Source organism: Heterodontus francisci, chromosome 3, assembly GCF_036365525.1.
Source record: "Heterodontus francisci isolate sHetFra1 chromosome 3, sHetFra1.hap1, whole genome shotgun sequence".
Lineage (NCBI taxonomy): Eukaryota > Metazoa > Chordata > Chondrichthyes > Heterodontiformes > Heterodontidae > Heterodontus > Heterodontus francisci.
Genome location: NC_090373.1, coordinates 120135654 through 120156963, shown reverse-complemented (window position 1 = coordinate 120156963; position 21310 = coordinate 120135654). Strand labels below are relative to the sequence as shown.

The following is a 21310-nucleotide window of genomic DNA, read 5'->3' as shown; positions in this document are numbered from 1 at the left end:
AGTGCCATGTGTTGTTTTACATCCACCTGAGAGAACAGACGGGGTCTCGGTTTAGCGTCTCATCCAAAAGACAGCACCTCCGACAATGCAGTGCTCCCTCAGTACTGCACAGGAGTATCGGCCTAGATTAATGGTTCTCAAACTTTTTAGTTGAAGGAACTCTTTTCAAATGGATTAGTAATCTCTGCCGCCCCCCCCCCCCCCCCATCTGAATTATAATATTATTTAATACTCATATAATATGAAAGTGCTGCATGTAAAGAGTATTTTAATAATGCTTTTAAGCACACCGGTATTTACTTACAGTGAGATGGGTGTGCCTGCTTCTCACTGCAGAGTCTGCCTGCCTTGATGTGCTGTTTAACAACAAGACTCACAACTTGTTTTGTGTAAAAGCCAAGGTTTTTTGTTTTTCAGGGAAAAGTGGATGCTCGTTTTTTCCAGAGCACCCGTAAAAGTCCCATGTAATTAAAAATAGAATTTGATTTACTCTGTCTGGTAAAGCAGTGACTCTGCAGAGCATTAGGAGGCCAGCTGAAGGATGGTCTGAGACCAGTTTGACAGCTTTGTGTGTCTCCTTGAGTGCACCAATGCAAGTGGCTGCGTTAGAGACTCTGTTAACATTTGCCATGTTACTCGCGCAGCGCTTTTAACCAAAATGCTCAGCGTCTTAATAGTGGAAAGTGGTCCTGAGTGGCTACGCTGTGGCAAGATGAGATCCAAGACCCAACCGTGCTGCCCTATGTTGTCATCCAACCATAAGGCTGGCGCTGCTTGGTAAGCACTTTTACATTATTTCACAGATCCCCTGCAAAGTCTGTATGGACCCCCATGAGTCCGTTGACCCCAGTTTGAGAGCCACTGGCCTAGCTTATATGATCAAGTTTCTGGAGCAGGACTTGAACCCACGACCTTCTGACTCAGTGCTACCAACTGAGCCACAGCTGACAGTGTAAAAGCTGCTTTGGGGCAGTGAAAAGAGGTGGTCAAGACAGGGAGTGCCAGCACATCACACACGGTGACTGAGTGCCACTCAAAGTTCCCTTCCCCTCATAGGAACGGGAGTAGGCCACCCAGCTTCTCCAGCCTGTTCCACTATTCAATTGAATTGTGGCTGGTCCGTACCACAACTCCATTTTGCCCAGAATTGTTCCAAATCCATTTTTAATTCTTTGCTTTTGATTTGCATTCCTTCCTGTTCTCATTCATATAAAACAGATGTCCAAGGTTGCAAGGCACTGTTGAAAAGGCAGAAGTGAACCTGTGTCTGCCAGAGGCACCAAACACACTGCTACTTGGTTAAAGATCATGACCACCCACACAATTTATGCTATGGGGTCATTCGAGGCTGCCATTAGGGACATGATTAGCATTATTCAATCAAATGTGCATTTAGCCATGGATGATTGTTTGCCACAGCAATTAACTTTCCTTCCCCATGGGCCATCAGCAACAACATGAAAGGACAATGCAATTTTGCAGAGTGGAAGCATTTCCAAAGGTCCAATGCGTCATAAGTTGTATCCATGTGGCCACATGTATTCCCTTCATCATCAGCGAAGAATCTACTAACTCAATTTGCAACCAGCAGAACTGTATCATGCAAGTGAAAAATAGTTTCCCTGAGAGTTACCAAGGTGCCTTCATTTTAAGGCAATCCACAGTGCCAGAACTCCTTGACTGAGAAAGGCAAGCCTCAGGGTGGGTTCTGGAAGATCAAGACTATCGCTGAAACCATGACCCGTGATGCCTGTGTACTTTTACAGGACAACATCTGGGCACCAGTGTAATGAGGCCCATTCAAGCACCCCAGTAATAATGGAACACCACAGGCACGTTAAAGCTGCACTTCAGCTGTCTGGATCAATTTGGGGGCAACTTACAATAAAGGTCAGTTAGGATTTCCAGGATCGTGGTGGTGTGCTGCATGCTGCTAAGCATTTTTCTTAGAAAGAGGCTGCATGATGAAGAACCTGAATCATAGAATGGTTATGGCATAGAAGGAGGCCATTTGGCCTGTTGAGTCCATGCCGGGTCTCTGCCAGAACAAATTGGCTATTCCCACTCACCTGCCTTTTCCCCATAGCCCTGTAATTTATTTTCCCTTCAGGTTCTTATCCAATTCCCTTTTGAAAGCCATGATTGAATCTCCCTCCAACACACTCTTAGACAGTGCATTCCAGATCATAGCCAATCGTTGTGTTTTAAAAAAAAATGTTTTTCCTCATATTGCTTTTGGTTCTTTTGCCAGTCACCTTAAATCTATGTCCTCTGGTTTTCGACCTTTCCCCAAATGGGAACAGCTTGTCTCTATCTACTCTGCCTAGTTCCCTCATGATTCTGAACACCTCTGTCAAATCTCCTTTCAACCTTCTCTTTTTAAGGAGAGGAAGAAGGCCCCCAACACAGCTAGAATGTTATCAAGAGCTGCCTAAAGAGGATGAGGAGGTCAACGTATTACTAGCTGCAAAAAATATTTGTATCACTCTCATCTGGGAGACCTTTTGGCTACCATATCTAGATGAACAGTCCTGTGTATACCATCGCTCACCCAGCCCCCCATTACCCACCAACCCCACCACTTCCCTTCACAAATATGTCATCATCTACAGAACCTTCTCTGTTTGAAACTACCAACCCTATATTCAGATCAGCTGATGAAAACATCTCCAAGAACGATGTCTGCATGCATAACAACTTCTGTGCCACCATAATTTTAATGGAAAGCCATTGCTTGCGGCTGTGTGCACATTTGTGCACTTCATGGTTCTTACCACTGTGATTCACCTGGGAACGACAGTGTGATGCATGCACAGTTAAACCTAACCGTGCGCTTTTAGGTGCTACCTGAGTGGCAGGAATGTATGAGGTTGCTGGCTGCTGCATTCCAATAGAAGCCTCTTGATTCTGAGGTGGCCATCATCACAAAGTGGCTAAGTCCCAAGATGCTCTTGGTGCAGGCCACACTTCTTTATTACTACATAGACAACATGGTTCTTGCCCTTTCAGACACACACACGGATCAGAAAGGATTTGGCGGTTCGACCTTATGCTGCTGTTCTGAAAGACAGCATCATCGTCAGTGCTCGTTTGTGTTGTGCCACCAGTGCTTTGCATTGGCTCACCAAAACTTTCTGTTCTTGTTTCAGTATCAGTATCCTTGCTCTTGTGCTTATGTCCAAATCATTTATATAAGCAGAAAACAAAAGTTTTATGAGCATTAGTAACACGCGAGTATTGTTTTTCAAAAATGAAAATTATTAGAATGAACCACAATATTTATTTGAAGTTGTACATTATAACCAGATTTCACTGGTTTATCATGCTTTTAATATATATTATATTTGTCATGTTATTGAAAGTATTTCTAACTTAATACATTCACCTGTTAAAATTGAAACGAGGGTGTATTTTATGCTGAATTACTTAACATATTGCTGTTGGTGAGAATTGAACAGTTTCGTTATTGTTGCATTGTGAGATATAATAACCTGCCACTTCAGTACTGCATCCCAAGAAAGTCTGGCTGATGTTTACAACTCAGTGCATTGAATTTTCCAATAATTGTATTTGTGGATTTGGAGGAAATGTTTGAGTGTATTGCAGCATTTTTCAAAGTGTACAGAAATGAAAAAGTGTAGGTTGTTCTGCCAGCAGTATTTTTGGCTGAGAAATGTGTATTTTCCATGAGGAAAGTGAGTGCATTTCCGTCTCATGGGTAACACAGGAAATAATCGCCTACAGTTACTTCATGCGTCAGCTGTGATCCACACTTAAAAAAAAGTTATTCTGAGAGGTGCGGAGGTTTCATTATGGTTTCTGAAATGCGTGCCTGAGGTAAAAGGTACTGTAGGCGAAAATTGGTCTTTTGTTGCCTGAGCACAGCACATTGCCTTTCTGAAAGAATATAAATGAACCATGTTCTAAAAGATCTAAACATTTTACTGTATATAGTGTTACAGGATTGTGATTTTTCATTCCTTTTTCAAATTAAGCAATTTTATATTATACAGATAACATGGTAGTTATGGGCTAGAAACAAACAGACAGGTGTAAGCAGGCAGGTGTCTTCTGAATATGCTGCAGATATGTCTAGAAGACATCCTATGTCTTTACCCTCCCCCGACACGGACACTAAATTAATTCCTCTACAGTTCAGATAAATCAAATCTCGGAAATCTTCAAGTACTGACCACAAGCAGTTTCTGGTAACCAAACGTTGTCAGCACTTGGACATCCTACCTAAATTGTCATGTTCCCACAGATATATACTTAGATTAATTATTAGGGCAGTCTTGTCCTTCAATTTCATCTTGCTACTTTCAGTTTTCTAATCCTTATAGCACCTGTTCTTTTTCTGCACGTTCCTCATGCCATTCCTCCATTCTCTTTGCTCTTTAGCCTCTTCATTCCTTTCACTTTCCTTCCTGTTAAGAATAAATGTTCTCATGCATCTCCTTTTTGGTGTTCTGTTGTTTTAAGATTAGGATTTCTTTTAATTTTTATATTCTGCTACTTTCTTTTTTAGTCTTTGACATTTCTGCCTTCCTTTTCAGTTTACTGTATGCTTGCATATGTTTGTATGTTGCTTCCTGTTTCTATACTGAGAGTACATGTTAGTAATGTAGAGCTGTGCAACCAATACTGTGATTTACAAAAATAACTTCTAGCATGTAGAAGAAGATTTTTTTTTGAGCCAGCTGGAAGAGATTCCAGCTGCTTTTGGGATTCTGCTGAAAGGACGGGTGTGACACCTTTTTTTATCTCTAGAAGCCTCGTAATTAAGTTGTGTCACACTTTTACCAGATTTGCTGAGGGTGGGTTTGTTTTTCTCATTAACTAGTCACAGCATATTATGAAACTGCTAGTTACTTTTTATGGTCAGGTACGTAAAGATCAGTTTGATAAGGTCTAAGGGAGCTGTACTGTAAAATTTAAGTTATGCATCTCCTATCTTTGCAGTTGTTCTTCTACAAACAAAGCTGGCCTAAGGGGAATTAGGTAATGTAGTCAGTTAAAACTGTTCCCCTTCATACCTGCAGCCTTAATCTAAATGCAGTCCAAATCGAATGGATAAAAGTTTAAAAGTCTCTTCCACCTTCTGTAAGGGTTTCTTATGAAATAGGTTTGCAGCACTCTCAATATAGTTCATAGTAGGCATTGATAATGATTTAGAATAAATTGGCTGATTCAGCTAGGCCAGACGTGTGGCTGGTTTTGTGAAGTGGAATCATTCACACTGATGTTATGACTGAGGCGGGAGGAGTGCACTGTTTATTCTAGTCCCACTTCTCCACAGGTCACAACATATATTTAAATTTTCCCACTTACTGATACAGTCAGTCATATACTCTATTTTTCCCAGAATAAAACACACCAACCAGGTTTCTTGAATAAACAACAAAATTATCAATTTATTATAAAATAGGTCTTAACCATAATGAAGTAAAGCATAAACACGCAGATTGAAATATTACAGTTCCCTTTTTACCTTAGCCCTTCACAGTTAACCGGAAAAATAAAAGGGATTTTTGTTTAGAGCTCTGTTACAGACAGAAAGACACTTGGGCTGAATACTTGCTCATTCTTGAAAAAACAGCAGATACGTTGTGTCCCAAAATTGCATACAGTCTGGCCTCCGAGTACACGTAAGCGGGTCACTGGGATCTTTTAGAACAGTTCGTTTGAGGTGGCGTTGAGAATTAATTTAGCAGGCTTTTCTTCAAAGACAGGAGATGAGATGAGTTGACACAGTGGACATCTCAGAGTCTCTTAGAGAGGTGCTGGAAAGCTGAGTTGGGTTGTGGTCTTCTCTCCTTTCTTGGGAATTCTCTTCTCTCCTTGCAAGTTCTCTTCCTCTTCTGCAGGCTTTTTAATGAGATGGAACAGGCTGGGCTGAGCTGGGGTTCTGTCCTTCAGTTTTATTTTTTAAAACTCCAACTCCTTTTAAATAGGTCATTCCCAACTCCAAACAATTCAAAAGTCAAACCGGAAACAGAAAGTCCACTTTCTGACCTGTCACTTCTCTGCACACATCTTCCCCAGTTACCAGGGTTTCTGTTCTATTTTTAACTTGAGTCATGTGACAACCAGTAAATGTTGTTGTCAAACAAGTCCTTTCAGTGTTCTCTTGATGACCCTCTTGTAAAGCAAACTGGTCAAACATTTCTTCAGTTTGACTACGAATCCTCAAAAAATATTTTTAACAAAAACAGAAGCACTTGCGTAACGCTGATGCAGTGCGGGTTACCATTCTGAATTTGGTGGGCCCAGGCATGTTATTGATGGGGAATAGAGAGGGGCCAGTGTCTGTCCCAACATTGTGCCTGACCAAGGTTTGCTGTCGATGCTGACGATATTTCCTGAATGAAAAGTGTTCCAGTACTAATATCCTGATGAGGAGAAAAATATAAATTTAAAGGATATAAAAATATATATTTGTTTTTGCAGTACATAATTGAACAGTAAACAGCAGCTCATTGGCTGTAACGGCTACATTTTAAAACTTAGATTAAGTGTGCTCGCTTGAGCTCAAGTAAGTTATGTGATTAGTCATTGAGCCCATGCCGTCTCTCCACAGCCCAATCCAGTCAGTCACATTCCCCTGCTCGATCCCCATCGCCTTGCAAGTTTATTTCCTTCAAGTGCCCATCCAATTTCCTTTTGAAATCATTGATTTCTCCGCTTCCACTACCGTTTGCTTCATAAAAAAAGTTTTTCCTCACATTCCCCCTGCATCTCTGGTCCAAAGCCTTCAACCTGTGTCCCTTAGTCCTTGTACCATCAGTTAATGGGAACAATTTTTCCTTGTCTAACTTATCCTAGCCTACCATAATCTTGTACACTTCTATCAAATCTCCCCTCAAATCTCCTTTGCTCCAGGGAGATCAACTCCAGCTTTTCCAACCTAACCTTGTAACTAAAGTCCCCCATCCCTGGAATCATTCTGGTAAATTTTCTCTGCACCCTCACAAGGATCCTCTCATCCTTCCTGAAATATGGTGACCAGAACTGGATGCAGTACTCTAGTTGGGGCCTAACCATAACTTCCCTGCTTTTGTATGTGATGCCTCTATTTATGAAGCCCAAGATCCCATATGCTTTGCCAACCACTCTCTCAATATGTCCTGCCACCTTCAAAGATTGATGCATGCACCCCCAGGTCCCTCTCTTCCTGCACACACATAAGAACTGTGCCATTAAGTCTATTTAACCTCACCCTATCCCCTCTGCCAAAATGCATCACCTCACACGTCTTTCCAATTCCATCTGCCACTTGTTTGCCCATTTTGCTAGTCTATGTCCTTTTGCAGGCTGTTGTATCATCCTCACAGTTTGCCACTCCTCCAAGTTTGGTATCATCGGCAAATTTTGAAATTTTATTTTGTATTCCAAGATCCAAGACATTTATATATAGCAAAAAAAAGCAGTGGTCCTAGCACTGACCCTTGGGGAATATCACTGTCCACCATCCTCCAGTCTTGGAAAAGAACCATTTACCATGACTGGCTGAGCCTCGATTTTGTTAACCAGCCTTTTATGTGGTACATTATCAAATGCTTTCTTAAAATCCATATAGACAACATCCAAAGCATTCCATAGAAGCATAAAAAACCATAGAAAGGTTATGGCACTGAAAGAGGCCATTCAGCCCATCGTGTCTGCGCCAGCTGAAAAATCTAGCCACCCAATCTAATCCCACCTTCCACACCTGGTCCGTAGCCTTGCAGGTTACAGCATTTCAGGGGCAGGTCCCGGTACCTTTTAAATGAGTTGAGGGTTTCTGCCTCCGGGTAGTGAATTTCAGACACCCACCACCCTCTGGGTGAAAAAGTTTTTCCTCATGTCCCCTCTAATCCTTCTACCAATCATCTTAAATCTGTTCCCCCTGGTAATTGACCTCTCTGCTAGGGGAAACATGTCCTTCCTGTCTACTAGGCCCCTCATAATTTTGTACACGTCAATTAAGACACCCCTCAGTCTCCTCTGTTCCAAGGAAAACAACCCTAACCTATCCAATCTTTCCTCATAGCTGCAATTTTCAAGCCCTGGCAACATTCTTGTAAATTTCCTCTGTACTCTCTCCAGAGCAATTATGTCCTTTCTGTAAAGTGGTGGCCAGGACTGTACACAATACTCCAGCTGTGGCCTAACTAATGTTTTATACAGTTCCATTACATCCCTGCTTTTGTATTCTATACCTCAGCCAATAAAAGAAAGCATTCCATATGCCTTCTTTACCACTTTATCTACCTGTCCTGCCACCTTCAGGGTCCTGTGGACCTGCAGTCCAAGGTCTCTCACTTCCTCTACCCCTCAATATTCTCCCGTTTATTGTATACTCCCTTGCTTTGTTTGCCCTCCCCAAATGCATTACCTCACACTTCTCCTGATTGAATTCCATTTGCCACTTTTCTGCCCACTCAACCAAACCATTTATATCATTCTGGAGTCTACAGCTATCCTCTTCACTATCAACTAAACGGCCAATTTTTGTGTTATCTGCATATTTCCCAATCATGCCTCCCACATTTAAGTCCAAATCATTAATATATACCACAAACAGCAAGGGACCCAACACTGAGCCCTGTGGAACGCCACTGGAAACCGCCTTACATTCGCAAAAGCATTGCCAATTTTGGATCCAGCTCACCACGTTCCCCTGTATTCCATGGGCTTTTATTTTTCTGACCAGTCTGTCATGTAGGATCTTGTCAAATGCTTTACTAAAATCCATGTAGACAACATTTACTGAACTACCCTCATCAGTCCTCCTTGTTCCTTCCCCAAAAAATCTAATTTAGTTAGTAAGACACAACCCTCCCTTAACAAATCCATGCTGACTATCAGGGATTAATCTGTGCCTTTCTAAGTGGCAGTTATCCTATCTCTCAGAATTGATTCTAAATTATAGGCCAGTCAGTCTGACCTCAGTGGTGGGAAAATTATTTGGCCTATCCCTCGCACCCTTTTTACACAATGGTACAACGTTCGCAGACCTCCAATCCTCTGGTACTTCGCCTGTATCTAGTGAGGATTTGAAGATGATCCTCAGACCATCCACTGTTTCCTCCCTGGCTTCCTTTAACTGCCTGGGATACAATCCATCCAGCCCTGGTGATTTATCTAAGTTCAAGAATGTCAGACCCTCTAGTACTTGCTCTCTCATTATGCTTATCGTATAATATTTCACACTCCTCTTTAACTACAATGTTCGCATCAGCCCTCTTCTTTGTGAAGACAGAGACAAAGTACTCATTAAGAACCCTGCCCACATCTTCTGCATCTACGCATACATTATAGATAGATTCTGGAACGGTTCCTGAAGATTGGAAGGTAGCAAATGTCACCCCACTATTTAAGAAAGGAGAGAGAAAGAAAACAGGGAACTACAGACCTGTTAGCCTGACATCAGTAGGAGGAAAAATCCCCCACAGGAGATTGGTTAGCAAAATTAAAGCATATGGGATAGGAGGTAATATACTGGCATGGATTAAGGGTTGGTTTACAGGCAGAAAACAGAGAGTAGGAATAAACGGGTCATTCCCACATTGGCAGGCTGTGAACTAGCGAGGTACCGCAAGGAGCAGTACTTGGGCCCTAGCTGTTCACAGTATATATCAATAATTTGGATGTGGGGACCAAATGTAATATTTCCAAGTTCGCAGATGACATAAAACTAGGTGGGAATGTGTGTTGTGAGGAAGATGCAAAGCGGCTTCAAGGGAATTTAGACATACTTAGTCAGCGGGCAAGATGGAATATAATGTGGAAAAATGTGAGGTTATCCATTTTGGTAGGAGGAATAGATGTGCAGAGTATTTCTTAAATGATAAGAAATTAGAAAGTGTAGATGTACAAAGGGATCTGGGTGTCCTTGTCAATAAGTCACTGAAAGCTAACATGCCGGTGCAACAAGCAATTAGGACAACAATGGTATGTTAGCCTTTATCGCAAGAGGATTTGAGTACAGGAGTAGTGAAGTCTTGCTTCAATTGTATAGAACATTGGTTAGACTGCACCTGGGGTACTGTGTGCAGTTTTGGTCCCCTTACCTAAGGAAGAATATTATTGCCATAGAGGGAGTGCAACAAAGGTTCACCAGACTTGTTCCCAGGATGGCGGGACTGTCCTATGAAGAGAGACTGGGGAAACTGGGCTTGTATTCTGTAGAGTGTCAAAGAATGAGAGGTGATCTCATTGAAACCTACAAAATACTTAAAGGGATGTACAGGGTAGAAGCAAGTAAGATGTTTCCCCTGGTTGGGGAGTCTAGAGGCAGGGGACACAATTTCAAAATAAGGGGGAAGGCACTTAGGGCAGAGATGAGGAAACATTTCTTTACTCAGAGGGTTGTGAATCTTTGGAATTCTCTACTCCAGAGGGCTGTGGAAGCTCAGTGATTGAGTATGTTCAAAGTAGAGATTGACAGATTTCCAAATACCAATGACATAAAAGGATATGGGGATAGTGTGGGAAAAAGACATTGAAGTGGGTGATCAGCCATGATCGTATTGAATGGCGGAGCATCCTCGATGGGCTGATGGCCTACTCATGCTCCTATGTTCCTTAGTTATGCTCTTGCCCTTAATTTACTGATAAAACATCTTTTGGTTCCCTTGATTTTACCTGCCTATATTTTTTCATGCCCTCTCTTTACTTTCCTAATTCACCCCTGCACTTTCTGTACTCCTCTAGGCTTTCTAAAGTATTAATTTTTTTGTGACTGTCATAAGCTTTCACTTTCTGCTTTATCTTATCCTGTATGCTTCTAGTTAACCAGGGGGCTCTAGATTTGGCAGCACCACCCTTTTTCTTTGTGGGACATGTCTACACTGTGCCCATAGAATCTCGCTTTTGAATGCCTCCCACTGGTTTGCAACTGATTTCCCTTCAAGTAGCTGTATCTCGTCCACTTTTGCAAGATTATCTCGCAGCTTCATAAAATTTGCCTTCCCCCAATTTAGAACTTTTACTGCTGTTCTATCTTTGTCCTTTTCCGTAATATTACTAAATCTAACTGTATTATGGTCACTATCTCCAAAATGGTCGCCCACTGCTACTTCATCCACTTGCCCAGCTTAATTTCCTAAGACTAAATCTAGAATTGCGCCCCCTCTCATTGGGCTTGATACATGCTGGCTAAAAAGTTTTCTTGAATGCAGTTCAAGAATTTTGTGCCCTCTGTGCTCTTCACATTGTTTGTATCCCAGTTGATATTGGGGTAGTTGAAATCCCCAACTATTATTGCCCTATTGTTTTTGCACTCAGAAATTTGCCTACATATTTGTTCTTCTATCTCCCTCCCACTATTTGGAGGTCTATAGTACACTCCTAGTAGTGTGGCTGCCCCTTTTTTATTTCTGAGCTCAATCAATGTGTCCTCATTTGATGATTCATTTAGCATATCATCCCTCCTCACAGCAGTTATTGATTCTTTAACCAATAATGCTATCCCTTCCTTTTTTTATCCCCCTCTCTATCCTGCCTGAAAACTCTTTCTCCAGGGATGTTGAGCTACCATTATTCTCCCCTCTTTAAGCCAAGTTTCCGTTTTAGCAATGATATCATGCTACCATCTGTCTATCTGTGCCCTCTGTTACTTCACCAAAAAATTCAATTAGATTAGTCAAGGATGATCTGCCTTTTACAAATTCAAGCCCCTCCAAATGCCTGTTGATTTTTTTCCCCTGATTATTGTTTCTAAAACCTTACCCACCATTGATGTTAAACTAACTGGCCTGTAGTTGCTCAGACTGTCCTTGCACCCTTTCTTGAATAAGGATGTCACATTTGCCACTCTCCAATCCTCTGTACCTCCTCCATATCTTGGGAATATTGGAAGATTATGGCAAGCCCTTCCGCTATCTCCACCCACTTCCTTTCGAAACCTGGGATGCAAGCCATCTGAACCAGGTGACTTATCTCACCTAAGCATAGCCAGCCTTTCCAGTACCTCCTCGCTCTCAGTTTTGACCCTATCCATTGCCTCTACTCTCTCTGCGATTCCCGATATTTTGTCAGATTCCTCTTTCTTAGTAAACACCAATACAAAGTACTCATTAAGTATTCTAGCTTTGCCCTGTGCACAAAAAATTATTTAAAAGAGAACAGATAGGTTAGGAAATTATACAGATCAATGTTGGATAAAACTTAATGTAAGGTGGTACATTTTAGGAGGAAGAATAATGAGAAAATACATGCACTAAATGTTAAAACCTTAAAAGGAATAGAGGAGCAGAGAGACTTAGGGGTTTAGATACATAGGGCAGGATTTAATGGACGCCCCGGAGACGGGCTGGGGAGGTTGGGGGGTTGCGCCATGGAATTGCCACGGGAGGCGGGTTTGCGGAGGGCCTGTCACCTTCCCATCACACAGCGATTAAGTCAGGGGCGGGAAAGGCCTATTAGCCACTTAAGGGCCTCTTCCTGCTGCCGTTGGAATTAAGCCTCACCCAGGTGGGGAGGTCGCGCAGTGAAATGAGGTGACCTCCCTGTGGGCTTGAGAGTTGGGGGGGTCCTCCTCCGCAGGCAATCTGTGACTCACGGAGGGTCCACGCGGGCAAAGACCTATCTCCTGTAACACCCACCCCCCTGCACTCATTGCCCAACCTCCCTTCACCCCATCACTGGGACCTGCACCCAGGCCTCCTGTATAACTAGCAGTGGGCACAGCTCCTGGTGGCTCTGCCGATAGTACTAAGCTGCCAGCCTTCTGATTGGCTGGCAACTCTTGGAGGTGGCATCCCCGAATTTAAAGGGATGGAGATCCCGGGTCCGGGCACTTAAGTGCCTGAGTGCCATAGAATCGCGGTGGGTGCAGGGGGGTGGTGAGATGCTCGGTGCCGTGTGTTCCGCCTGAGCGACTAAATCTAGTCCATGCACTTTTAAATGTGGGAGGACAAATTTAAAAAGCTTGGCATGATGAATAGAGTACAGAAGCAACGAGGGAATGCTAAGTGTTCCTTTGTGCACTGCAATAGCCAGTCCTTTCTCCGTAAGTACAACAAAATCTGGCACATGGGTCCAGTTTTGGGCAGCTCTTTTAGTACGATATCAAGGCAGGGTACAGAAGAGATTTACTGAGATATCGAGGATGAGAGAAGCTACAGTTATGAGGAAAGACTGGAGAAACTGGTGTTTCTTTCATTAAAGCAGAAAAGGTTAAGAGAAGATCTCTAAAATTTTGAACACTTTTGACAAGGTAAGCAGGGATAAACTATTTCCATTGGTTAGCAAGTTGGCAACCAGAGTGCATAAGTTTAAGATTTTTGCCAGAAGAATAAAGGCAGAGGTTAGGAGATTTTCTTTATGAATAGGATTTATTAGGATATGAAATCTTCTCCCAGCATAAATAGCAGTCAAAATCTGTAATAGTTATCATATGAAAGTAGATAAATATTTGAAAAAGAAAAATATTAAAATTATGAGTTAGAGAAATGAAACCAAATTTTTGAGACCCAAAACATATGCAATGGGCTGATTGACCTCATTCTGTGCTGTAAAATTCTAAGATTGATATTTTGACTAATTTACTGGAGTAAATGGGGTTTGTTTAAATAAGGAAAAGGATGGAAGACTCTGCAGCCCTTCATTGTAAGAGCAGGGCAAATTGAACATTTTAGAGTATCTGAAAATTGACATCTTACATGGTGAAAGGAACAACTTTCAGCTCTTCAAGCCTGACATCTGGCATTTTGGGCCACAGCTGCTCATATTAACACTGGATAACCGATAATATGCCAGCAAAGATATGCACAATAGAAAGCAGTAAGGTTCTGTACTTTTATGATTTTATATTCAGGTGATTTGTTCTTTCTTCACAGAATCCCACATCTGCATATCTCTTTTAAAGCTTTACTTATGAAAAAAATGTTGACTCTCATGATCTGCTGGGGTTAAATCGTCTGTCCTGGGATAAAGTGCAAGTATGAAAAAGTACTTATATGTCACAATTAAAGTATAATGGTCCCTGATGAAAGTGGAACAATGCTGGATGCACAAACATGGAGAACAATTCCATCATGAAATTATTGCCTTTCTCTTGATTTTGTCCTATTCGGGTAAACTCTTCAGCTGAACGATATGAGTAGCAGCCAGTTTATGCACTGAAAGTTTGTTCCTGGCCAGCATGGTCCTTCATTTTACAGAACTATAAAGGACCATATGAATGTACCAAAGCAGCAACAAACTTCATAGCACAGTCCTGGACTTTGTGCCACTGGGAGTGAGTACTCTAGAGTAAAGCTTAGCTGCAAAAAATGTTGACCAAATGGCTTTTTTTTATAATAGTGCTAATATTTCTACATGGAGCAGTCTATAGTAGGTTTCTTCAGACTCAATTGAAACCATGTGTTCTCATAAAGTACAGCAATCTAATCATTGGGAGTTGGTTGAGGATTAGGCTAGACAGGTTTAATATTATGTTTCCGTCTGCTCTTACATTGTTGTAAGTGGCGTGCAGTAAAAAGCATCAGCAGCCTTCTGCCACTCCAGAAATCTATTTCCTTGTCTTTGTGTTAAAAAGGGACACCATAAGAGTGAGTGACATTCTATAGTGTATTGTAAATATTGTCATTCTTTCAGTCATTGCCACTTTACTTTGGGCTAATATTTGAAGTTAATTTTTAATTTTTGTTACTTCCTCTTAGTGCTCGATAAAGGTCTCTGTATATTGTGGCACTTAATACTGATTTTTAAAAAATTCATTCATGGGATGTGGGCGTCACTGGCTATGCCAGCATTTATTGCCCATCCCTAATTGCCCTTGAGAAGGTGGTGGTGAGCTGCCTTTTTGAACGGCTGTAGTCCATGTGAGGTAGGTACACCCACAGTGCTGTTAGGAAGGGAGTTCCAGGATTTTGACCCAGCGACAATGAAGGAACGGCGATATAGTTCCAAGTCAGGATGGTGTGTGACTTGGATGGGAATTAATTACAGACTTTCTATTCAGCATCCATTCTTAACCCACCTGTAATTGTTGTGCAGTGTCTCAATATTGAGCTGGTGATTGAGAATATTGTGAAACCTATTGATTTCTAAATTGACGTTACTACTGTTCATCATTATTAATTGTAAAGTTTCAAAACATGTGCCACCACTCTACTACAAAGTAACTTGAATATTTAGACCAGTTTTAATGCTACGTTGTCTTTTAAACAGTTAAAGCTTTTGCTTCTATTGTACACTGGATATGGCTGTTCACTTCCAACCATTTCCTTCCCTGTTACCTGTTTTAAAAAGCTTTTATTGGAAAATTATGCTCATGTAACTTACGCCTTTTGTTGGTCGGTTCAATGCACTCTAATGACCTAATTAAAGATGCATTACTACGTACCTGCTCTTTGTTTTCCTCATTGAGCACTCAATGAAATTGAATGAAATACGGACGAAATTGCAAAGTACAGCTGGTGATACTCTGATCTTCTATCCTGTTGTCTACACTGTCCAGATTGTCCGCGGCCACGGCGTACGGTAAGTCCATTGTAGAGAGGAAGGAGCAGCGGAACCCTAGGGTAATAAGACTATTACAGAGGGGAAGCCTTGAGAAAAAGGTGCCCCAAACACATAAAAAGCCACGAACGGCTCCTCGGTCACAACTTCAAAGCGCCCGCGGGAGATGTGAGGCTCGTAGTGCATCTGCAGCGCAATGTCAGTGAATTCCTGCTGGTACTGGCGCCCGAGGATGTCGCTCACCTCCCGGAGGAGGCGGATGAGCTTTCCCGGCGTCGATGGTGGGAACTGATGAAATGGTTTATTATCTGCACCCCCTTCGACCCCTTCCCCTTCCCAGCTCCACTCTCCCAGCTCACCCCCCCCCCGCACCCCCCTCCCCCCTTCGCAACCCCTTCCCAGTTCCCCCCTCGCACCATCTTACCCATGCACCCCCTTCCCCTGCACCCCCCCTTCCCCCTTACAGCCCCCTTCCCAGCTCCCCCTCGCACCCCCTTCCCTCCACCCCTCCCCCTCGCACCCCCTCCTCCCACCGGCATCCTCCTACCCCTGTGTAGGGGCCCTAACAACCCCACTGCCGTGTGGGCGTCTTGGGAGAGACCAAGGTAAGGGAGTAAACCCTAACAGAAAATCCGGAGCGGAATCCCGTAGGCGGTCATGTGTCACCTTTGGCATGTTTCCGGCAGTTCCTGCAGCCATGCTGGTGCCAGACGTCGTGCTCTGCACTCCTTTGTACCCCACCAGAAAGGCCGAGAGGTGGGTTTTGACGCTTGGGCAACTCTCAACCTCCATACATTCGCCCAGGCATGTGCCATGGAGAGGTCACTCCATAGTCGCCTCACAGCGACCGAAACTACATACTGTGTAACAACTTTGCTATTTACCAGCAAATGATCTAGGAAAAGTCCAGCCTGTTTACTGTAAGTTCATTTTGTTTATTTTGCAATTTGATTTTTATCTGTTTATCTTTTTCTTACACTGCTGTGCAATTAGTAAGACAATAGTATTATCCTAGCATGACTCCAGGGATGTACTGGCAATCTGCCTATCTTCAATCAATAAAGAATTACACAATTTTTGAAGCCCAAAAATACACTGATCCCTCAAGGGATTTTTAAAATTGGTTTTGTTATTGAAGATTTTATCCCAATCCAGTTGCAAATTTGGACAGTAAATGAATCAGTTAATAGCTGTATAGATTTACATGTGCCATTTATTGTAATTGGTATTGTCTGTTTGCTTTTATTTGTGTGAAGTACCCATCCTTAAATATTACAGTTCTTTTGTCTGTGTAATTGTATGCCCCTGTGGGATTTGGTGTGTCATGGAGTTGTAAAGTCCCTTTGACCTCCTAGATCACAACAACAAGCAAAACCAACTATATCCCTGAACTAGTCAGTTCTCAAAGGTCATTCAGGTGGATCTTTAATAACTGATGACACAACTTGAAGCATACCAGGGAGTTTACCAGGAGTACTGGCCAATGAGCTTCTTTCAACTAATGCCACCAAAAATAGAGAAATGGTCTTTCATCCCATTGAATTAAGTGGCTGCCACAATTGCTTCATAACATTTCAAAATTAATTGATTGTGCGCAGTACTTTAAAATGTTTTGACAAACTTAATAATGTGCTATATAACTGTAAGTGTTATTTTACCTCTTATTCTAATCAATTCCCAGGACGAGGCGCCAGTTAGATCCCATGTCATCAGGCATTAACAAGAACAGGATTTATCGCTGTAGTTTTATTTCAGATGCTTCAGTCAGAACAATGACCAGTCTCATTCCTGTGGTATGACAGTTTCTCACCCACCCAAATATATGCCCCAAGAAATGAACTTCACAAATATTGAACAACATATTAAAAATGAAATCATTCACAAAATAAACACTAGCTTCCCCATTAGCTTTGTAATTCTATCATCGAGTTGCTCTTATATTGTTCCTTTTCCATGCATAATGAATAGCCTCAACCCCATATCCGCATTGACGGTACTGGACCAACCCACCTCTCTGTTCTCCCCAACCCAGCACAACTCAGGTCTGACTTGCAGAATGCATGTGCAGCATACCAAACAAGTCCCAACACTGATGACTTCTGTCCCTCCCACCCTCTAATGTTGGCTCTGCACACTCCATGCTCTTCTGCTCAGTTCCTTCCACAGCTCTTTGTTTAGTGCCAATTCTGGCTACTCTGTCCTGCTTGCTCCCTTTTGTGGCTTTGCTCCTGGCAAGAAAAAGAGGAAAACAGAGAGAAACAAGGGGCTGGATTTCATGGTTCCCCCAAGAGTCGGGCTAGGAGGTGGGGTGGGGGGAAGGGGGGCATAGAATTGTGAAGTGGGGGGGGGGTGGTGCAGAGGTCTCTTCGCTTTCCCGTCGCACCGCCATTAAGTCAGGGGCAGGAAAGACCGAAGCTGGCGTTCCTATCAGAGGCCAATTCAGGCCCTTAAGTGGCCAATTATTAGCCACTGAAGGGCCTCTTCCTGCTGTTGCTGGAATTAAGCTAGCGGTTGGGGAGTGGGGGCTGGCCTCCCCCACGTGGGAAAGTCATCCAGGCCTGGGGGCTGTGGCCTTTTCCGTGGGCAATCTGTGACACAAAAAACGAGTAGAAGGGGAGACTGATAGAGACACAGGTCGAGAGAAACAGAATGAGATGAGTAACAGAAGGTGTGATACATTAACAGAGTAGCAAAGAGAAACATGGACAAAAGTTAAAAATTACAGAGGAGAAATAGACAGAAAAGAAAGTAACGCAGAGTAACAGTAAAACTAGAGAGAAAGGGTAGACTAAGAGACACACAGGTGGGAAGAAGTAGAGCAAAAGGAAGATTAAGTAACACAGGAAGAGAATAACTTTGAGAAATATAGGGACAACAATTAAGGTGACAGAGAGACAAAGGATAGTGCCAGAAGAAAGTAACAAAATGAAAAATGAGGGACAGGAGGAGAGTAACAAAGAACAACAGACAAAAAGATGGCATAATAGAGACAAAAGTAAGAGAGAAATAGAAGAGGAACAATGTGCAAGTGGAGAGCAAAGGAATGCAAGTGATATGGTAAGAGAGCAACTTAGAGAAGCACAGGAATAAAGATTCCTGCAATAATATCTGAATTTCTGAAAGTAATGGAGAGAAAACAAGAGAGAAAGGGAAGAGTAAGAGGGACAGAAATGGAGAGTAACAGAGAAGGGCACAGCATACAAAAGAAATAAAAGTAAGAGAGATAAACAAGAATGGGAAGACTAACAGTGATACAAGAAGAAAATGGCACAGTGTACAAACACCGTTTGAGAATATGAAAGCGAGAAAGAGAGAGAAACTGAGGAAAGGGATACAGGCACTGGGACCACAGAGCAGCTGTTGTGGAGCACCCAAACCTCTTGATCGGATATTGCTTAGCAGGCATCTCCCAAGATGAACACATGAGCTGGAGTAGTGGTTATGTTTTCCTTCTGTTCCCAAATGTTTACAGAAAGCATAGGATACTGCACAAACAGCACTAGCTGAACCAATTTAACCTTACAAGCCTGAAGCTCTTCCCAGTGCATATGGCATAAATCGAATTCTTCAAAGACAACTTCAAGGGCTTGTTGGGAAGCAAAGTGGTGAAATCATTCCAGTACAGGTAACAGGTATAGATCAAATTACCCACAAGCAATGCCGGAGGGATCTTCTAGCTTTTAAAAAAATTCATATGTATCAAAATGTTGAGAAGCCAAATTAAATCTTATATCGTGTTACAGCAAAAATTACATTGCATTTCTGTTTTTTCTTGAAGTTTTGTTGTAAATTATGGGGGATAAATATCTGTGATGGTTCTTTTTTTTTTGTCTGTTGGGGTTTTACTGGTACTTCGGCTGAAATTATAACAATGAACGGGAGAAACCTTGCAGAAATTCACCTCCATAATGTTTACAAGGCTGGTGAGAAATTAGCCTCTGATACACCATACACTTTAGATGATAGTAAAATAATGGGATAGTAATAGTATTCAACTAACACCATGTAGGTTGTTTTGCAATCACAAATGAATCAGTTAGTTATATTCATTTCTCTTGATTTTAAATATTTCTCATAGATAAGAAACCTGAAACTTAAAGCTGGTTTTCCCAGAACTGTTATGCTTGGGTTGAATCCATTGTAAGCAACTGGAATAATTGAGTAGAAGTCTGTACTTGGATAAAATGCGTCTTTATCTGATTCCACTACACATTAGAAAGTGATAACATTTTGGGAGTCAGCAGAAACAGGAGAACTAAAAGCTCAAAAATCTTGCCAGGTGCGATAATGTAGTGGTTATAATACTGGACTAGTAACCCAGAAGCATGGACCGATAATCGAGAGGTATAATAGTTCCAGTTTGATCATTTTAATTCAGTACACAAAATCTGGAAGTGAAAAACTGATATCAGTAAAAATGGCCATGGTGCTGTAGGATTATCGTAAAAATCCAACTGTTTCACTAATATCCTTTAGGGAAGAAAACCTGCTGTTCTTACCCAGTCTGGCCTGTATGTGACTCCAGTCCCAAACCAGTGTGCTTTGACCCTTAATTGCCCTGTGAAGTGGCCTATCAAGCCACTCAGGGCATCAAGGGATGGTCTGTAAATGTCATCTTGGTAGCAGTACCCACATACTGATGAATAATAAACAGAAGCTTAGAAGTACAATATCTTATATGTTTTCTGTGAATCAGACATGAAATCGATTGAAATAATTGATTGGATAAAAAGGATTAAATCATATTTGCCATGCTTTGTGCTTACACTTTGCGTCACTTAGTGGAAAAATTGATTTGCTCATTCACTGGCGAGACAAATTAAGTATAGAACAAAAAAAAAGCACCAGTATTGCTATGATTGGCAGTTAAACAAACCTGTGCATAAGTGGAACCATCTAAATAGAACAGTTTGTATGTAGAAGGATGGTTAATTTGTAGACTTTGTCCAGCAATGATTGAATTTAGTGCTGTCTGACTAGTACAATACCTGAGCAGTTTTGTAATTTTTTTTCAGCTTGACTGGTTTGCTCTCTTTGAAAGATGTTTTCTGATGAGACTCAGAACTGAATGTTGGTACATCTTCAGGTTAAATTTTGTCACCCGAAGAGTTCCTCTACCTTTGGTTCTGACCACATTTGATAATGTTAAGAGTACATTTACTGGTGATGGTTATACTTGGTAGTAAACATTTTGGCCCTAATATTTACTGAACCACACGTATTTGTAGTAGGGGTGGGGGGTGGGGTGGTGCGGGGTAAGGTGTTGGAGGAGTTATGGACTGGTAACCTGGAAGTAATGGGTTTATGAATGTTGATGTGTTTACATTTTTTCTCCAGGTTTTCCGCCTGGCAGCCAGCCTGGTTGACAGGCTGTTTGCCTGTCAGGTGGGAAAGCCTGTAGCAGCAGGATGCAGGTAGGTTGGGGTGGTGGTGGGGGGAGAGATCATGGGCATGGGGTTAGAGCATGATTGGGTAAATGAGGTCATGGTCATGGGAGGAAAAGCATGATCGTGGAGGTGGGGAGCAGGTTGGACAGATTGTAGGGGTGGTTTTAGGGGAGCTTGTTGGGCCTTATTGGGGGAAACAATCCTGCTCCTCCTGGCCCCCAAGCTGTGCTGTAAATGGACTTGTTAAAAGGAGGCATTTAACCTTCTTCAGAGTTTCAATAACCGACCCATCTCCTGAGGAATGATTGGTTGCCCCCACCCAGCTCCCCCTCGCTAGCCTCCACTAAAACTGAAGTTGGGGTTTGAGGTCAGTTGACACTTTCCCAGCTGACCCAAACCTGCCCGTTTTTGGTAGTTAAAATTAACCCCCTTTGTTGTCTCTTGGGAAGGGAGAGATGTAGAATGAATAT

General features: G+C 42.2%; 1 protein-coding gene across 4 annotated transcripts in view; it reads left to right on the top strand.

Moving 5' to 3' along the window:
• Positions 1–21310, top strand: part of bach2b (BTB and CNC homology 1, basic leucine zipper transcription factor 2b) — a 372434-nt gene that overhangs the window by 53281 nt on the left and 297843 nt on the right. Inside the window, exon 2 of one of the 4 annotated variants that reach the window (XM_068025757.1) lies at positions 13827–13928. The exons of 2 other annotated variants lie outside the window; for them this stretch is intronic. The gene's annotated coding sequence lies outside the window, so the exon portion shown is untranslated. Of the gene's footprint in view, positions 1–13826; positions 13929–14124; positions 14228–21310 lie in introns of those variants that run through there. One more of the 4 variants, XM_068025764.1, reaches the window with a different exon arrangement.